The sequence below is a fragment of the Sabethes cyaneus genome, chromosome 3, assembly GCF_943734655.1.
Source record: "Sabethes cyaneus chromosome 3, idSabCyanKW18_F2, whole genome shotgun sequence".
Classification (NCBI taxonomy): Eukaryota; Metazoa; Arthropoda; class Insecta; order Diptera; family Culicidae; genus Sabethes; species Sabethes cyaneus.
Genome location: NC_071355.1, coordinates 208,323,505 through 208,341,395, shown reverse-complemented (window position 1 = coordinate 208,341,395; position 17,891 = coordinate 208,323,505). Strand labels below are relative to the sequence as shown.

The following is a 17,891-nucleotide window of genomic DNA, read 5'->3' as shown; positions in this document are numbered from 1 at the left end:
TTGCGAAACTCAAAAACTAATCCAACTCGAGAAATTCGAGACTCTTCCATAAAACATTAATCAATAACAAGACCACAAAAACTATCTATAGTAACACTAGATCATTCAGGACGAGCCGGTCGCGAGTGTTGCCGGTGACCCGCCGTCGGAAGCGCCGCCCACTGGGGGGCTTGCAAAACTCGAGATAGTGACAAAGATCATCCGAGATTCATGATTTATGTACAACACAGGTTAATTTGTGGCAATACGAAGTTTGTCGGGTCAGCTAGTAACAAATAAAAACGAGTGAAAACAAGAGGAAAACAGGATTGGAAATAAGAAAAGATGGAATAGAAAACGAAGTAAAACGGAATAATGAAACAGGAAATACGGGACAGTAAAAGGAAAAATGATAAAAGACAGGAAAAACGGAAGAGAAAGGAAGAAAAGTGAGAGCAAAAACCAAAAACAGTTGAAAAGGAGAAAAAAAAACAAAAGTGAAAAGAAGGAATAGAAAAGAGGTAAATCGTGTGGAAGAATAAGGCAAAAAATGTCAATCCTAATTTTAAGTAAAACTCCGTATCTACTTTCGTGTAGAAGATACCTGTCCACTTTCAAGCCTAATTTATTTCCAATTTGAAATTTGATTTTAACTCAAATTTAAACTCGGATTTCAAGTCCAATTTCTAGCACAACATGAATGCCAATTTCAAGTCTAGTTTCAAATGTAATCCCAAGTCAAGTCTCAAGTAAAATTCAATTCCAATTTACGTCCAGTTCCAATTCCAATGTTAAGTTCAATTTCGATAAACCCTTTAAATTATGTTTTAAGTTCGATTTCATGTCAAATTCAAAGTAAAACTTTCAGTCCAAATTTTTCCAGATTTAAGTACAATTTTCTGTTTAATTTAAATAAAGCAACAAGTTCAAATTAGTCCAAATTCAAGTCTAATTCAATGCCCAATTTAAATTCAGGCCCAGACCCCTGAATTGGGTTACGAAGCGTGACCGTTGTTAAACCAACATTTAATATTCTTTTTCATTTGTATGACGCGGTATGAGGGCTAAACTTTTTTAAACTTTCCGTCAAACGTAACAACGACGTAATTTTTGTTTAATATAAAAAAGGTTTAGACCAGTAATTTTACATAAACGACTGATAAAAAACGGCAGTGGCCCTGAGGAAAACCATGCGTATCTGTTATGGAAAGCTAGACAGGTAGGTAGGCAAGTGGTCGTGTCCGGGTTCCCCTTCTGATAGCCGCCGGGAAAGCACAGCAGCGTTGACCTCCCGAAAGCGAAAATCCAGGGGATAATGTGAGCAAAACAAAGTTCGATAAAAACAGAGAGTTCGATGTCGATGTCCGAGGAGAGCGAGTGGTTCGGGACGTCAGGTTCATCAGTGTGTGTCTGCTCAGTCATGAGCATGTGAGGAAAATTTAATCTTTCCACTGCGAGCTACATATACGTCTAGTGGCCCAACCCGGATGATGCAAAAACTTAAGAACGATACCGGCCAGCATGGAAAGGATGGCAAACGAAAACGACACTGCCGTATTCTGATGATGATGGTGAAGCAAAAACTTTTGCGCAAGGCTTCGAAGGGTACGATGGGGCTTGGGCAGCTTCGAAAGCCCGCAGAAACACACGAGCACGCTGTAGTACAGCAGAAGGATTCGCTCGGGGGACGGTATTCCCTCCAACGAATATATGGAACAAACAGCAAGTTACGGAACAAAAGGAGACCGATGGGACTGTTTTTGTTTCTGTTCGAAAACCTCATTTCGTGCAGTTTTTGAGCGATACTTGCTGAAAAATGCGCCGAGCACTATTGGGATGATAGCGGAGAAAAAAGCGAAATGATGCAATAGAGACCGATTGGATCGAAGATTTCGGTTCGGACTAGATGTTGCAGAACAGAATAATGATGCAAAGCCAACTGAGTGTGTGTGAGTGTCAATTACAAACAATGGAAAAAAGTGCTCAGGCGGAATGTGCAGAATTTTTGCATTTTTGAATATCGTACAGTGAGTGCACTTTCCCTTCCTCAGAAAATGGATAACCGTTAGTACAGAAGACTCGACAAAGAGCACAAAAAACGATCAAATAACTAACTGTGAATACTGCTAGAGAGCACCGCTAAGGGAGTTTCATATAAAGGCTCTTGATGTAACAAACGCGATTGAGTAGAGAAGTGGGTGGCGGAAAGATTTTGGAAAAAAAAGCATAAAGGAATAGGATGCGAATCAAGCACAAAGGTATGGCGCGTTAAAAACCTTAACCGTAGGATCGTGGTTATGTATAGGGTAGACTACAATATTTTCGACTAGACTCAAAAGATACGAAAAAGTTTTTTTTAAGCAACAGAAATAATGTTTAAAAAATGACGAAACTTAAAATAGCCCATTTTCAAAGGGTGACTAAAACGGTGAAGTCAGTCTAAACACTGCACCAAGCGGCTACGGACAGCAGGATCCAAGTTTTAAAAACGCATCAACTATATGTCTTCTGCCCGCCTCGGTTGGAAGTGTTTTGCTCCACTACTGACTGCTACCGTTCTTTGCTGGTTGTTGCAGCGGCAGCAGCAGCAGCAGTGCTTTCGCTTCTGCAAATCATAAATTTTGCTCAAGGTTTAGGTTTTTGTTCTTGCACGTGTGTGTTTTTATCGACATTGTGCGCAAAGGATTATCTGACCAAACGGCAAACTTAAGCGTCGGGCGTTTCTTTGCGCTATCTTGGAACTCGGATGGATGCGGAAAAAGTAAATGGAGTGACTGGACTGTGAACTTGTGATGCATCATGTGAGGTCGTGTGCATCGTATGAAGATGATAAGTCCGTAACGAAATTTTAGATATTATGGTTGAATGTATGTGTTATTTATACAAGCATAAAATACAAGGACAAATATTAAAAAAATCGATTTTGCTTTCAATTTACCAAAGTTATTATTAGCATTATTTCTTATAGTTTGACAACTTCTCGAATTAAATCAAATAATTTATTAATTCAAGCAAGCTCCACTATTTAAAAATCCTTCTAAGAGGTAATTTACAGAGGAAGTAGTGTGATCAAACAAACCGTCAAAATCAATAAATTGCAAAATTGGCAACACCGTTGAAAGAAACTTCATTTTATACTGCATTGCTACATGCTTCCACGATAGCGCAAAGTATTTTACATTGCATCTAGACTGACTGCTTCAAGAAAGTGTGAAAATGTAAAATATTTGGCAGCACTGCCGCTGACACTAATTTTTTTCGGATTTCTTAAGCAATTTTTTTCGAAATGTCAGAAGATTTTTTTTCTAATTCGGCACTAACACCGAACTAACACGAACCGACACCGGCACTAGGGTTTTTACAAGCTGACCTGAAATAAACAATCTGCCAAAATTTGGTGTAAATCAGAGAAAAATTACACGTTTGAGCTTTTATTCGGTCACTTGTCGTGAAATGACCCATATACTATATTGTACTGAGCTCTGTAAGCTTGAAGAATTTAAATTTAATAAATCAAATACATCGTAGATCTGCAGCCATTCTCGTACCACGCAGAAAGATTGACGTAGCAATACTGGCTGGCTCCATTTTATATGCACATTAAAAGCTGGGTCGGCAATTTTGATTTGAACGTCATTCAATGCATTCGGCATTGTGCTGCTGTGAAGTGAAGTCGATAGACAAAAGGCTAACTATTAATATTTTTTTGAAACGATGGTAACGAGTTTGGTCAAAAGATTAACTAGTCGCTCACGAAAAACAAGGATTGGCACATTAAAGCTGAAGGTAGTTAATGGAAATGATGGTGCGTAATTCCAATTGGTTCAAGAGTTTTAAATAAGTGGTTCCGCAGCTCTAGGTACAAATAATTTCTTTAACATGATGGTCGAGCAGGTTGGATAGTAGTTTCGCAGCGAAAATAGCTTGAGCGATTCGTTGTCTCAACTGCAAAGCCTAATACCAAAGAGAAACTAGCGGTCTTCGTATTTTGGTTGACTTAGCGGAACTCTCCAAGGCAGATTTCTATTTTATTGGACTAACTAGCTGATCCGACAAACTTCGTATTGCCACAAATTAAACTGTGTTGTACATAAATCGTGAATCTCGAATGACCTTTGACACAATCTCGAGTTTTGAAAGTTTCTGGGGAGTTCATGGGAGTTTTATTATATAAATTTTCCTCACAGTAAAGTAGAAAACAACTCCCCCCGTTGCTTAGCCTGATAAAATAAAGCGGATGGCATTTAAATATTCGCCATTATTACAAACCATTTCGCCGAATACCATTTTGCGGAACACCAATTCTTGGTTGCCCATAACGCGGAATATAGAGTTTCGCAGAATACCATTTTACGAAAAACCTTACGCGGGATGTACCATTTCACGGAAAATCCTTTCGTAGAAAGTACCATTTCGCAGGGGTGACCCAACTGAAGGAAAGTAATAGAGGTCAGTAGATATAGGAAAATAAATAAACCTAGATAGAGGTGATCTCTACGGGGGGCTGCCCCCCGCAGTGACCGGCGTTTCCGACGGCAGGTCGCCGGCAACACTCGCGGCCTGTGGCGCGGTCTCGCGCTGAAATATCTAATGTTACTATTGATAGTTTTTGAATGTTTTATGAAAGAGTCTAAAATTTCTTGAGTTCGATTAGTTTTTGAGTTACACAAAAACTTCTGTCTTATTTGTAGGAGAGTCCTTATCCCCCTACCACAGGGATGAGGGATCTCAAACCATCATTAAAAAAATTCCTGCTTCCAAAACCCCCCACACGCCAAATTTTGTTCCATTTGCTTGATTAGTTCTCGAGTTATGAGCAAATTTGTATTTTATTTGTATGGGAGCCCCCCTCCTAAAAAGGTAAGGGGTCTCAATTCATCATAGAAAAAAATCATGCCTCCAAAAACAACCACATGCCAAATAGGGTTCCATTTGATTAATTAGTTTTCGAGTTGAGGAAATTTGTATTTCATTTGTATAGGAGCGGCCCCCCTCCTAAAGTGGGGAGGGGTCTCAATTCACCATAGAATAAATTCTTGTCTCCAAAAACACCCACATGTAAAATTTTGTTTCATTTGCTTGATTAGTTCTCGAGTTATGCAAAAATGTGTGTTTCATTTGTATGGGAGCCCCCCTCTTAGTGGGGGGAGGGATCTCTAACCATCATAAGAACCTTCCCTGGCACCAAAAACCCCTATATTTAAGTTTTCACTCCGATCGGTTCAGTAGTTTTCGATTCTATAAGGAACATAGAGCAAACAGAAATCCATTTTTATTGGCATAGATTTGTATGGGAGCCCCCCTCTTAGTGGGGGGAGGGGTCTTTTGCCATCGAGAGAACCTTCCCTAGCCCCAAAAACCCCTACATGCAAATTTTCACGCCGATCGGTTCAATAATTTTCGGTTCTATAAGGAACTTACGGACAGACAGACAGAAATCCATTTTTATAGCTATAGATTTGTATGAAAGCTCCCCTCTTAGTGGGGGGAGGGGTCTTTTGTCATCGAGAGAACCTTCCCTGGCCCCAAAAACTCCTACATGCAAATTTTCACGCCGATCGGTTCAGTAGTTTTCGATTCTATAAGGAACATAGGGACAGACAAACAGACAGACAGAGATCCATTTCTATAGGTGAAGATTAGCGTGAAATTTTATTGGACTAATTAGCGTGAAATGGGCACTAAACGAAATCAATTTCAAGGATTGATAAAGCGATAAAGCATCTTAAGCCATAGAGAAATGGTGCCCGAATATAAAATGGTGCACCTGAAACCACTTATCCCTATGAAAGCCGCGGGCTGGAATAATTTTTGTCCAATACTGCTCAACAAAATGTAAAATATACGACCTGAACTATCATATCTCAAATTTCAACGCAACATTTATTACTTTCAATCATTATAATCCGATCCCACAACTGTGTGACGTTACAAAGAACGCGGAATTGGTCACTTTTAGAGCTATCTAACTGAATGATCTTGTGCAATGAAAGATGAGGCTCGCACCCACGCACTTTTGGTTGGTACCCGAATGTTCTACTCACTACACTACTACCGCCCGTTATATTAGGTAGTCCAATACCTAGTTTTGTTTTATTCTCCCAATTCTATCATTTCTGTAGACGTACCACACACTCCCATGCGATGATAATATTTAAAAGTGCGAATAGTGTGATGACCGTAGTATTGACCGAGATAACAGTCTATCTTCGCGACGGTAGAAAAAGACTCCGGTAAAAACTAAGCTCGTATAACAATAGAGAAGTAGGCACTGTGTTGTCTTGCTACTACAAGATGCCAGCTCCACCACGAGACTTGGTAGCGAGGCCCTACTAAGTCAACCTACCTAAGCCCACCTTACTACAAACATTCAAGTAAATACGGATCGGAATATTCTACACCGACTAGGTGACGAAACAAGGAAGACGAACGGATACTCAGTCAGTACTTTGAACGGCAGATCGTTAAATTTCGCAGGTGGCGTCCGGATGCTGAAACAGCTTGAAGCCCGTAAACTCAGCGTCGTAGCTCTGTAGGAAATCTGTCGCAAAGGAAAGAAGGTTTAGAAGATCCGCGGTGGTAAGGGCCAGAGCGGTGGCACCAACGAATTGGGAACGGGTTTTGTAGTGTTGGGCAGAAAGCAGGATCGCGTGATAGAATGTATCTATTGAGGATAAAAAGTCGCCGATTAAAGATCACAGCGTCATCAACGTGCACTGTCCGCACGAAGGTAGACCCGATAACGAAAAAAGCCTTTTACGCGAGGCTGGAGGCAACGTACGGCAGCTGCTTGCCGCGGGGGTATGAATGCCTAGGTCGGAAGAGAAGAAATGTTTAGTTTCCCTACAGGGTGCTGATATCGACTCTGACCTAACACCTCTGACACCTAATAGCAGTATATGTGCGCTTAAAACTGTCATCCGCATACCAGACACGTCAAAGCTATCCTTTTAGGACTCTTACACCTTAGGTCCTCATCCGGTAGCTAGATAACCTGTAATTTGCGGAGAACTACGTGCGAATTTAAACTACTTCAAACCTCGGAGACGGTTGGAGAAGAATACACTCAGCGATCGAAGAGGCCGCTAACGTGGCACTAGGTGAAAACCCCTGGAGAATACAAAATGATTGGCTTGACGGGAAATACCAACAAACGGTGGATAGAAAGAAAATTACTTGGAAAAATTATCTGAGCATTGTAACTAAGGGGAACTTGGCCAAATGCCGACGAGCAAGAAACCTGTAGACCACGATCCTGAGAAATAAAAAGTGCCTAAGAGGGCACAGAGATCGTGAAGAATTAGAAAAACTGTTTCGAACTTATGGCACGCACAAATTTTACGAGAAGGTACACCAATCTCGTAAGGGCTACACGCCAAAACCTGATATGTACAAGAACGAGGGAGGGAATGTAATCACAAACGAGCGTAAGGTGGTCGACAGGTGGAAGCAGTTCTTCGATGAACACCTCAATGGCGATATAGCAGAAGGAGGCGGAACGGAAGTTAACCTAGGAGTGACCATGGTCTATAGTAATAGCCTAGTACCTGATCTCCAATAAATCAAACGATAAATGGGGTTGCTGAACACCAACGGAGCCTGGTAAGCTATAGCTGGTAACAATAGCTGGTAAGGACCGCCTGCCGGCAGCGGTTATTTATAAACATGGCCGAGAAGCGCAGACAACAATCCTACACTAGGTAATTTCCAAGATTAGAGAGAAGAAGCTACCAAAGCAATGTATGGAAGGAGTAGTTCTTCCCATCTACAAGCTTCATGGAGGCTTGCGCCACTACGGATTAAATTTTTACCTTAGATCTTGCAGAAATGTCGCGAGTACAACGTGCACTACGCATCACATCTTTACTGATTTCAAAGCAGCATACGATACAGTCGATCGAGACCAGCTATGGCAGATAATGCACGAACACGGTTTTCCGGACAAACTGACGCGACTGATCAGAGCTACATTGGTTCGAGTGATGTGTTTCGTACATATCTCGGGGAACCTCGCGAGTCCCTTTAAGACGCGGCGAGGGTTAGGACAAGGTGATGGCTTATCCTGCATGCTGTTCAACAACTCTCTTGAGGGGGTGATCCGATGAGCGGGCATCGAAACGAGAGGCACGATTTCTCCAAGGGTAGCCTTGATATCATTAGCCAGGATATTTGAGGAGTACAGTCTACACCAGACTGAAAGCGGAGTTTAGGAGGATTGGGATAAAAATAAATACGTCAAAGACCAAATATATGAAAGGAAGAGACTCAAAGAGAACAAATGCGCGTCTCCCACGGACGGTAACTGTTGACGGTACCTAGAAGTGGTAGATGAATTCGAGTATTTGGGATAACTTGTGACCGCGGACAACAATAGCAAGGGAATCCTACGGCGCATTCAAGCGGGAAGGTGGGCCTACTTTGCGCTTCGCAAAACGTTACGATCAAGAAGCATACGTCACCATACGAAGCTGACGATGTACAAAACCCTTATCAGACCGGTAGTTCTTTATGGATTTGAATGAAATGAATAAAGTGAAATTAAATTTAATGGAGGATATACGCGCCCTCACCGTCTTCGCGCGGAAGATGCTGCAGACGATATTTGGTGGAGTACAAACTGAAAGCGGAGAGTGGTGGAGGCGTATGAATCAAGAGCTACATGCACTGTTTGGAGAAATTCCCATCGTACATCGGTAGGCTACGGTAGGTCAGACGCGTCGTAAGAATGCCAGATGACAGTGCGACAAAACAGTTCTCTTCAACAACCAGACCGGCATTAGGAACAGAGCCCCTCTGCAACGTGCAAGATAGCTCAACCAGGTCGAAAGTGATTTGCGACTTCTGAGACGACTGGGAAATTGGGAACGAGTGGCCCAAGATCGAGTTAAATGGAGACAACTGCTTGAAACAGTACGAGTCACCCCGGCTCTATGCTGCTGACGACAACGACGAATGATGAATATGGCAACATTCGATTTCCGTCTCATTGCTCCTTGACACAGATCTTTTTGTTTCGCTTTTATCCCTACTGCAACTGCCAAGACCAAAATCAAAAGTTTCTCATTTAAAATGCACAATAAAGAAAGCAAAAATATGAGAAAAGTGCATGTCTTTGGTTTTTGATCTTTTTCTCTTTGTGTAAAAGGATTTCACAACTATTGCAGCAGTTTAGTGATGAAGTGAAACGTTGTATTTTGTGCACAATAGGCCGTATGAATCTAACAGTTTGCTTTGCTTTTTCCGTGTAAATCTTATGGACGAAGTAAAGCTAAAAAAGCTCATACGACTAAATGAGTGAGAAATACCAAGCCTACCAATTTTCATCAATTTTCTCTGAAAACTTTAATATAAATTTTTCCAATTTCGCGAACATTACTTGTTTCAAAAATTCATGCGTCTCGAACTAACATTATCATCATCATCAACGAACCTCATAGAACAAAAATTTCCAATAGAAAACGCAAGAACATTTTTTCAGCAATCCATTATCTGGAAAAAGCTTTAGCTGAAAAAGTTTTCCATTAATTTTTTATCGGTGGTGGAAACCTACAAAGACAAGTTGAAAAAGTAAGCTGGTGGCCACGTTACTGTCAATAGATCCCGCCTTCGATAGATCAAAATGGACTTTTCATGCTCAAAATGCAAGCATTGGAGCCAATGTTACACAGTGAATAAAAACTTCGAAGCCGTTTTTCTCGAAACCAGGTTTTGAAAGTTTGACCCATCCTTTTATGGATATTGCAATTTTTGTATGTTTTAGAAAAGTTTAAAGTCAATTTTTTTGACTAAAAAACCGACTTTTATGTTTGAATATCCGCCATTTTGTTATGCGGTTGAATTTTAACAAAAGGGTGGGTCAAACACAAGATAATTGAATATACTTTCATGCCGTTTTGGAACTTTTCATTTCTGATATTCCCTCGAGCGCCAAACTATGGTACCGCATTTGATGTTTTTTTAATGATCATGTTCAAGGAGACGTAGGGGATGGGAGATGAGGTTTCCATATGAAATCAAAATTGCTATATTAGTCCAAAATGCAATGTTTAGAATGCAAAAAAAACCGAATCAATTGGTGCTTCGAGTTATAGAGAAAAAAATATTTGAAATGTGGCAAAAAAATGCGGTGCAAAAGGTACTCCCTTAACCTTAACTAACGGAAAATCACATCGATCGGTCTGTACCAAACGGGAAAGAAAACAAAATTTTGGTATCGTTTTTGTAAAGTAGCCTTTTTCACTATGCAGACCTCTGAGTTGTAGTTATATTAGTTAATTGCTAAATCAATGCTGCCATCATAGAGGCCGAGCAATTTTACCATGTTGACCAAAATGAACACTCTAGAATGCTTTATCAAATCATTCTAACGGTAACGTTTCATGAAAATATCCATTCTCGCAGGAGCATCTTCAAAAACAAAGAGGAATGCAAAAGTAAAACATATTTTCCGCTCGGTATGCTGCCCGTCAGTTTTTTTATTAGAAAAAATGCTACCACCATGAGTTTGTTTTGAATTCTGTTTTCGATGATTCTATGCATAACCAAGGCTATACAATGTGGAAGCACAACCTTCCAATTGGATTCGCTGCAGGGGTAGTCAAAATTAGTGTTTGATTGCAACGCTTTTTAATTAAATTCAATTGAAACAAAACTTGAATGAGAATTTTAGTGTGGGCCGAACACGTTATGATGCTGTTGCAGGACAATATAATGTAATGCGTTTTGTCCTGTAACCCCAGCAGCATCAGAAACGGATAGGCTCATCAAGCAACGTGGCTGGACCCGAATCAAGATGACTCGCGAATTAAATGATGATAAAATTTGTTCGGAGCCAACGGTAGATCATGAAGGATCGTGAATAATTTGAGATTTTCAAAACAAGCTAATTGTTTTCTGTCATAAACTTAACCAAAAAATCAAGCAAAAAAAATTCTTTAGATAGTGCAAAAGCTTATCAATAGTAGTTACAATTTGATGAAACTCATATTCTACTATCGATCAGCCTAAATCCGTAATGTTAAATTGTTAAAAGCAATGAACAGAGATATACAGAGATCTACATTTTTACACTAATTTAGCGACTTGAGTTACAATTTTTATAACATCATAGCGTCATTGTTCAAGATGCAATTTCAGCTGAGGATTGACTATAATATCGACCGAAAAAGCGAATGTTCTTTCCAATTCATGCAGTGCACTTATTTTCGATTTTACTCAGATTCAAAATGACATTCAGTGACCGATGCATCGATTGGATGAAACAGTATTCACCGTACTTCTACGGAACCATACATTTTTTTAGGAATTACACTGTCGAAAGTAAACCGTTTATGTGCAACCGAATGGAACAGCACCTGAGTTAGCAACTTCACTTTATGATATAGGTAAGATGCACAAGCATCCTCCATACCAGTCCATACGGTGATCGTTTCCAAGAAGAGAGTCAAAACGGTAAATGATGAAAAAATCACCTAAAACTATTCTGAAAAAGTACTGCTACAGTTTTCCATCTCCCTAACGTTGTGTGCGTGTTTGAATCTAGGGTGGTTCGAAGCATTTCAAACTCGGCTGACATCGCAGATGCAGACCCGACGTTAAAATGCGATATAATAGGACTAAACAGATACGGTGTGTATCATTCTCGAAGCAATGCCGTTAGTCGCATTTTTCGGTGGACTCTATCTAACTTTCTGCGAAAAAAAGCTAGCAGCAACCCCTTCACCCGGCGATTCTCCTTTCACACAGTCCCTTCCAACCCCAATTATGTACCCATGAAAACTCATTTCATTTAAAGTTTCGTGTACATTTTTTTAGGCTGCGGCTGCCTTCGCTGCTAACGGAACTCATAAAAACTAGGCTCTCACTTTGGTCGGTTCGGCGCGGTAACGGCGTCGTCGTAGTCATCGTCGTCGTCGTCGTCGACGGTAACCTCCTCGTTGATGCCTCGCCACCTCCGGAAACCGCTTTGCTCTGTATGGCTATGGGAACGGCAAGAGCCTCCGCCCGGGCTGCACGCTATGTGCGTTGTATGTATACGGTTCCTCTTTGTTCCTTTGTTGGAAACTTCATCCAATTTTTTCCGAACATTTCGCGTTTCGTTCGTTGGTTGATCCTTTCTGCGGCCCGGCCGTATAGTGCAATAAAAGTGGAAGCCGTCCTCATCGTCGTCGTCGTCGTCGTTGTCGTCATCATCGTTGTCATGGGGAAAAGAACGTTTCGCGAGAATTGTGGGAGAAAAAATATTTTCACCATTCTGCAGCGAATAATGAGTGGAGGAAGACGGTTGACACGCAGCAAGGTGGTGTGGGTGGAAGGGGCGGACAGATAGACAGACATGCTGATGAAGAGAAGTTTTGCTGAACTGGACACAAGGATATTAGAATGAGTCCGAGGGGGACTGTGCGGTTAATTCGATCGAAATGAATGCAGATTTCAAAATTTAAACACCTCGGTGTAGGAGGAAGAGAGATAACAGTTCTAATGATTTGAGTTTTATGTGGTTTTAAGGTATTTCTATGAATAACAATTTTAAATAAGTAATTTGATAGTATGCAGTCAAATACGATTCCAACAACATGCGTTGTTTAACAAAAAATAGTTTTTTTTGAGATAATTACGTTTTTTCTTAACTGCTACCTGTTGTATATCAACATTCGGTTGCTCAAGAATTGAAATCTAAATACACAACGCACAACCGATGACCCTAGATCTCGTATACCATTTTCGAAAGTTTCATAACTATGCGCTCCACTTTCTGATGACCACTTTAAAACTGTCTTCGGACAAAGTGACCCACTCTTTAGAAGGTTTTTATAATCTCTTTAAGAATCCGGTCATATGCTCAAGTAGTCTTATTACGCTCTGCTGAAAGCAGCTATAAAACCGTTTATACTTTCGCTGCCTAAGAGCCACCGCCATAATTTAATAAAGATTTTCGCTTTGTTCTAAAGTATAAAGTTATAAAGTGTATAAAGATTGCTCTGATAAAAAGCTAAATCAGTCAGTCAGTTTTGATAACTTGAAAGCATTTTTTTTATAATAGTAGCTTTTTCAATCGAGGGAGGAAATGGTAGTAGGAAGTTATGAGGTGTTGATCGTGTTGAACACAAGTGTTTATAGTATCTCCAGGGCTTGGGGGGCTCTGTAACCGCAAGGTTACCGAGTCTGCTTTGACAAGCGAATAGTCGTGGGTTCGAATCTTAGTAGAATCAGGCCATTCGATGTCAAAGTGACTTTTAGCATGGGTTTATTCTCTGGCCCCTCATCACCCTTCCTTCATGCTGAGTTCTACATTATCCTGAAGACGCTTCTTATGGTTAGTATACTGGTATGAGGACCTAATGAGGTAATGGTTTTGAACCTCAGGAGGACTCACCAGTGCTAACTATAACGAGGCGAAACAGGTTTGGTATAGTAGGACATGCATCGAAGCATGGGTAAAACCCTCAACACATAAGCACGCATAAAAAAAAATAAGCTTATCGTTTACTCAATAACGATAAAGCACAGAAATGCAGTGCAGAATACAGCATACACCCGGGCAACATTACAATAGATCAATAATGTTGTGGTCAAAGTGATAAGCCCATACAAAAAAAAAATCTCCAGGGCGAGACAAGGCGTGAAGAGGGAAAAGCGAAAAATTAGGAAAGGAAGGATCATTGAAGCAACGCTTATTAAGTATTTGTACCGTTACTCTTTACCCAAGCGGTGACTATTTTTTCGGTATAATTGATGGTTAGGTTAGTTCTAATTTTATAGATAACTAGTTGACCCGACAAACTTCGTATTGCCACAAATTAAACTGTGTTGTACATAAATCGTGAATCTCGGATGACCTGTGTCACAATCTTGAGTTTAGCAAGTTTCTGGGGAGTTCATGGGTATTTTAATATACAAATTTTCCTCACAGTAAAGTAGAAAACAACTCCCCCCATTGCTTAGCCTGATAAAATAAAGCGGATAGCATTTAAATATTCGCCATCATTACAAACCATTTCGCCAAATACCATTTTGCGGACCACCAATTCTCGGCTGACCATAACGCGGACTATAGAGTTTCACAGAGTACCATTTCGCGAAAAACCTTACGCAGAATTTTCCATTTCACGGGAAATCTTTTTGTAGAAAGTACCATTTCGCAGGGGTGACCCAACTGAAGGCTCCCCTCCCCCGCAGTGGCCGGCGCTTCCGACGGCAACACTCACAGCCTGTGTCCGTCTCGCCCTCAATCATCTAATGTTACCATTGATAGTTCCTGGTGTTCTTGTTATTGACTAATGTTTTATGAAACAGTCTAAAATTTCTCGAGTTCAATTAGTTTTTGAGTTACGCAAAAATTTCTGTTTTATTTGTATGAGAGTCCTTGTCCCCCTACCACAGGGGTGAGGGGTCAAATCATCATAAAAAAAATTCCTGCCTTCAAAACCCCCCACATGCCAAATTTGGTTCCATTTGCTTGATTAGTTCTCTAGTTATGAGGATATTTGTATTTCATTTGTATAGGAGCCCCCCACTATTGAAGGGGGAAAGGGTCATAGTTCCCCTCCTAAAGAGGAGAGGGGTCTCAATTCATCATAGAAAAAAAAGCCTGCAAAAACACCCACATGCTAAATTTGGTTCCATTTCCTTGATTAGTTCTCGAGTTACGCAGAAATTTGTGTTTCATTTGTTTGCCCCCCCTCCTTTTCGTGGGGGGAGGGGTCTCTAACCATCATAAGAACCTTCCCTGGCTCCAGAAACCGCTGCAAATTTTTACGCCGATTGGTTTAGAAGTTTTCGATTCTATAAGGAACATCCCGACAGACAGACAGAAATCCATTTTTATAAATATAGATAAGCTCTCCGTATTATATTAGAAGTTCTTAACTTGTTCGTCTTACCCACAGTTCCCCTACATTATCTATTGCGGCAAACAATTTCAGATTAACAAAACATCGTCAAAAACAACAAGTAAAGCAATGTTCCTATATTGCTGCCTTGAGGAACTCCAAACTTATTTGTGAACACCGGTAAAATACTGGGTGCGAGTTTGAGTGCACAAAACGTAACAATCCAATATAGCAAACAGAGACATAGTCCTACGGAGGTTGTGTGATATTTATGAAAAGATTGTTTTCCAATCGCTAGTTAGTGCAAATTAACGAAAACTTTCAAGGCCAAATTTCCTTAAACATTTACCGTGACAATAGTCCAGCTCTCCAGACACGGACGACGATTACATACAGCAAGTGTGTGGCTCTGCGGCAAGAAAAAAAAGTAGAAACTTACGGCGCTTACGTAGCCCCGCCTTCTTGACGTGTATCTGTAAAAGCAACTGAAAAGCTATATAAAAAGAATAAACGAGTCATTATCATCATTCATTCGCTGCTCAATTTCCGCGCTGTAAAGTCCTACTCGTCCTTTGTAAATTTATTGCATAAATTTCGCTTTTGATCGTGTTTTTTGCTTGCTACGTAACACTGCAAACAGACGGCATATGCGCTCAGGGACCAGCTAATGTGAATGAATTATCGTGCCTGACGGTTGCGTCAAGAATAAGAAAGCAGACAAAAGAGAACATCCTCGGACGGCACGGAACAGAATTAATTGGCATCTGAATTCTGAACGACAATCTTGCTTTTTGATCAGGATGAGTGCGGACAAATGTATGCTCAATTTAGAATGATTTGAATTTTGGAGAATGCAGATCAAGAAACAGTTCTTACTGTTGTCAATAAAGTAGGTATCATTTTGAGGATATGAATTTACATCTAAAGTTTTTCTAAATAAGCTGTGTGCGTGGAGAAGAATGCTAAGAATACTCGGATATTGACACTGGTAAAATATTTGTTATTGGCATCACAAAATGGCTCACTTGTTAAAAATACGACAAAACGTATTTATAGCATGTGTTTCTAAACATATAAAAACTTATTATGTAATACAAAGGATGGTAGTGTCGATAGTTTTGAAAGATAATACTATTACTAACTAATAATACTAATACTAACAATAGGTGTAAAAAGTTTTCGTAAATATTAAACGTTTCATCGCAAAAAAAACATGCAACGTTGTTCTACGCCAACTACGCGGTCGTGTGTGGAACACAACCCTGATTTTTTTTGTTTAATTACGGTAGAATATGTGCCGTTAGCCACCAAAATTTGGTGTATGTAAATTATATGCAAAATATATGAAATGCGCTTTGTTTAATTTGAAAGCCATTGCTCTAAAAACAGACCTGAATGACCAAATATGGTTAAAAGGTCTTAACTATAAATAAACAAATAACTATTGGTCTAAAAATATTCTACTTTCAACATATTCCTGGTGTACGCCAATTCGAACTATAGTTAGTCCACGATTATGGGTCACACATAATTGTGAGTCATTATAGCTTTAGTTGCTAATTTTAACAATCAATTAGTTTAATATTTAGGTAGGGTATGTTGCTACATCGTCGTAATTGCCTATTTCCGTCCTATCCAACACAAATTATTAAAAATATTAGTATTTTTATGACACACAATGCAAAACTAGTTATTCCCTAATATTTTAGTTAGTTGTCTATCATACGCGATCAATCAAAGTGAGCTGAGATCTATTTAAATGCTTTTTATCATTAAAGAAGTCCTACCAGCCAAATTTCCTACGTTTTTTCGCGCGACGAAGGAGACATTGTCGACTAATCGTTTTAATTTCCGTCATTCATAAATGAAAATAACTCACGCAAGGCATTGTCGTTATTCTACAGCCAGGAAAACTTGCCTGACCTGCAGAAATTTTGTAGAATAACATTTGTCATGCCGTCCTACACAGATACATGCGCGTTAGCTTCGTAAACATTGTTGTGATTTTTAGTTCGGACGATGAAAAATTTTGATGGACGGATTTTAAAACGGTACGACGGATTTTAGAAATTAAGTCAGTTGCGTAATTTCAATAATATACTTTAATAGGCGCTTTTCAGTGATTTCAAAGTTCACGGATCGGAAGGTAACTGTGTTTTAGTCAAATCAGGACAAGAACCTTTGGAGTATTCATTAAATCCGTCCAATAAATGATGAAAATTAGAATGGCTTTACTTATTACGACGGGAATTAGAAAAAACCCTACACATTAATCAGCAGATAAAGTTAAAATGACCCATAATTGTGTGTGACCCTTGATTGTGGATATTTTATAGAAACATGCCATTGAAAGGACGTACATATAGTGGTTGTTTTATCTTGTCTAACTGACAAACTTATTTTAGAACCGTTCTATCGTGGTAAAACGTCTTCTATATTCCAGGCCGTTATGTTAAACACATGGAAAACTTTAGAACATTGTTCCATAGCAACGAAATGGACAGCAAAAAAATCACTCGTTTTTGTTTAATTTTCCAAAACCGTCAAAATCGAATAACTTATTTGTTGAGCCAGGGAAACGAAATGTTTTAATTGCGAGGGCCACCTGGAACGGCTGGACACAATAATGTCAAGTGTTACCGTTTATGTTTATTATTTGCCACTGCAAACGCAGTTGTTGACAACAACAAAAAATGTCGCCGTTAATTTTTTTTTGTGTGGTTCAATGTTTTTTGCAGTTGTGCAAAATTTATTAATTTTTTTTTGTAAAGACTTTAGAAAATCAAAAAAATAGTAAATTACATACAATGAGTTTACTACTTCGCGGTAGGTGACCAACTTGAACATTATGTCAATGTCAACTGTGCAACGTTCGACAGCAATACGCCTGAGTAAACCTTAAACCTTGATAAATAATTGTCATGAATAAATTTTCACTTCAGACCGTCTATGTTCCCGCATAGTGCAGCAAACACGAATAGTGAAGGTAACAAAAAATAGCTAATTCGATGCTGTTCAAACCCATTATTGGTGAAGCCTTTATTCACGGGGAAACTCATAAGTATTTAATCTTTTTTCGCT

At 39.7% G+C, this 17,891-nt stretch overlaps 1 protein-coding gene across 1 annotated transcript in view; it reads right to left on the bottom strand.

Moving 5' to 3' along the window:
* Window positions 1-17,891, bottom strand: part of LOC128741136 (uncharacterized) — an 84,567-nt gene that overhangs the window by 41,307 nt on the left and 25,369 nt on the right. The gene's annotated exons all lie outside the window — the stretch shown is intronic.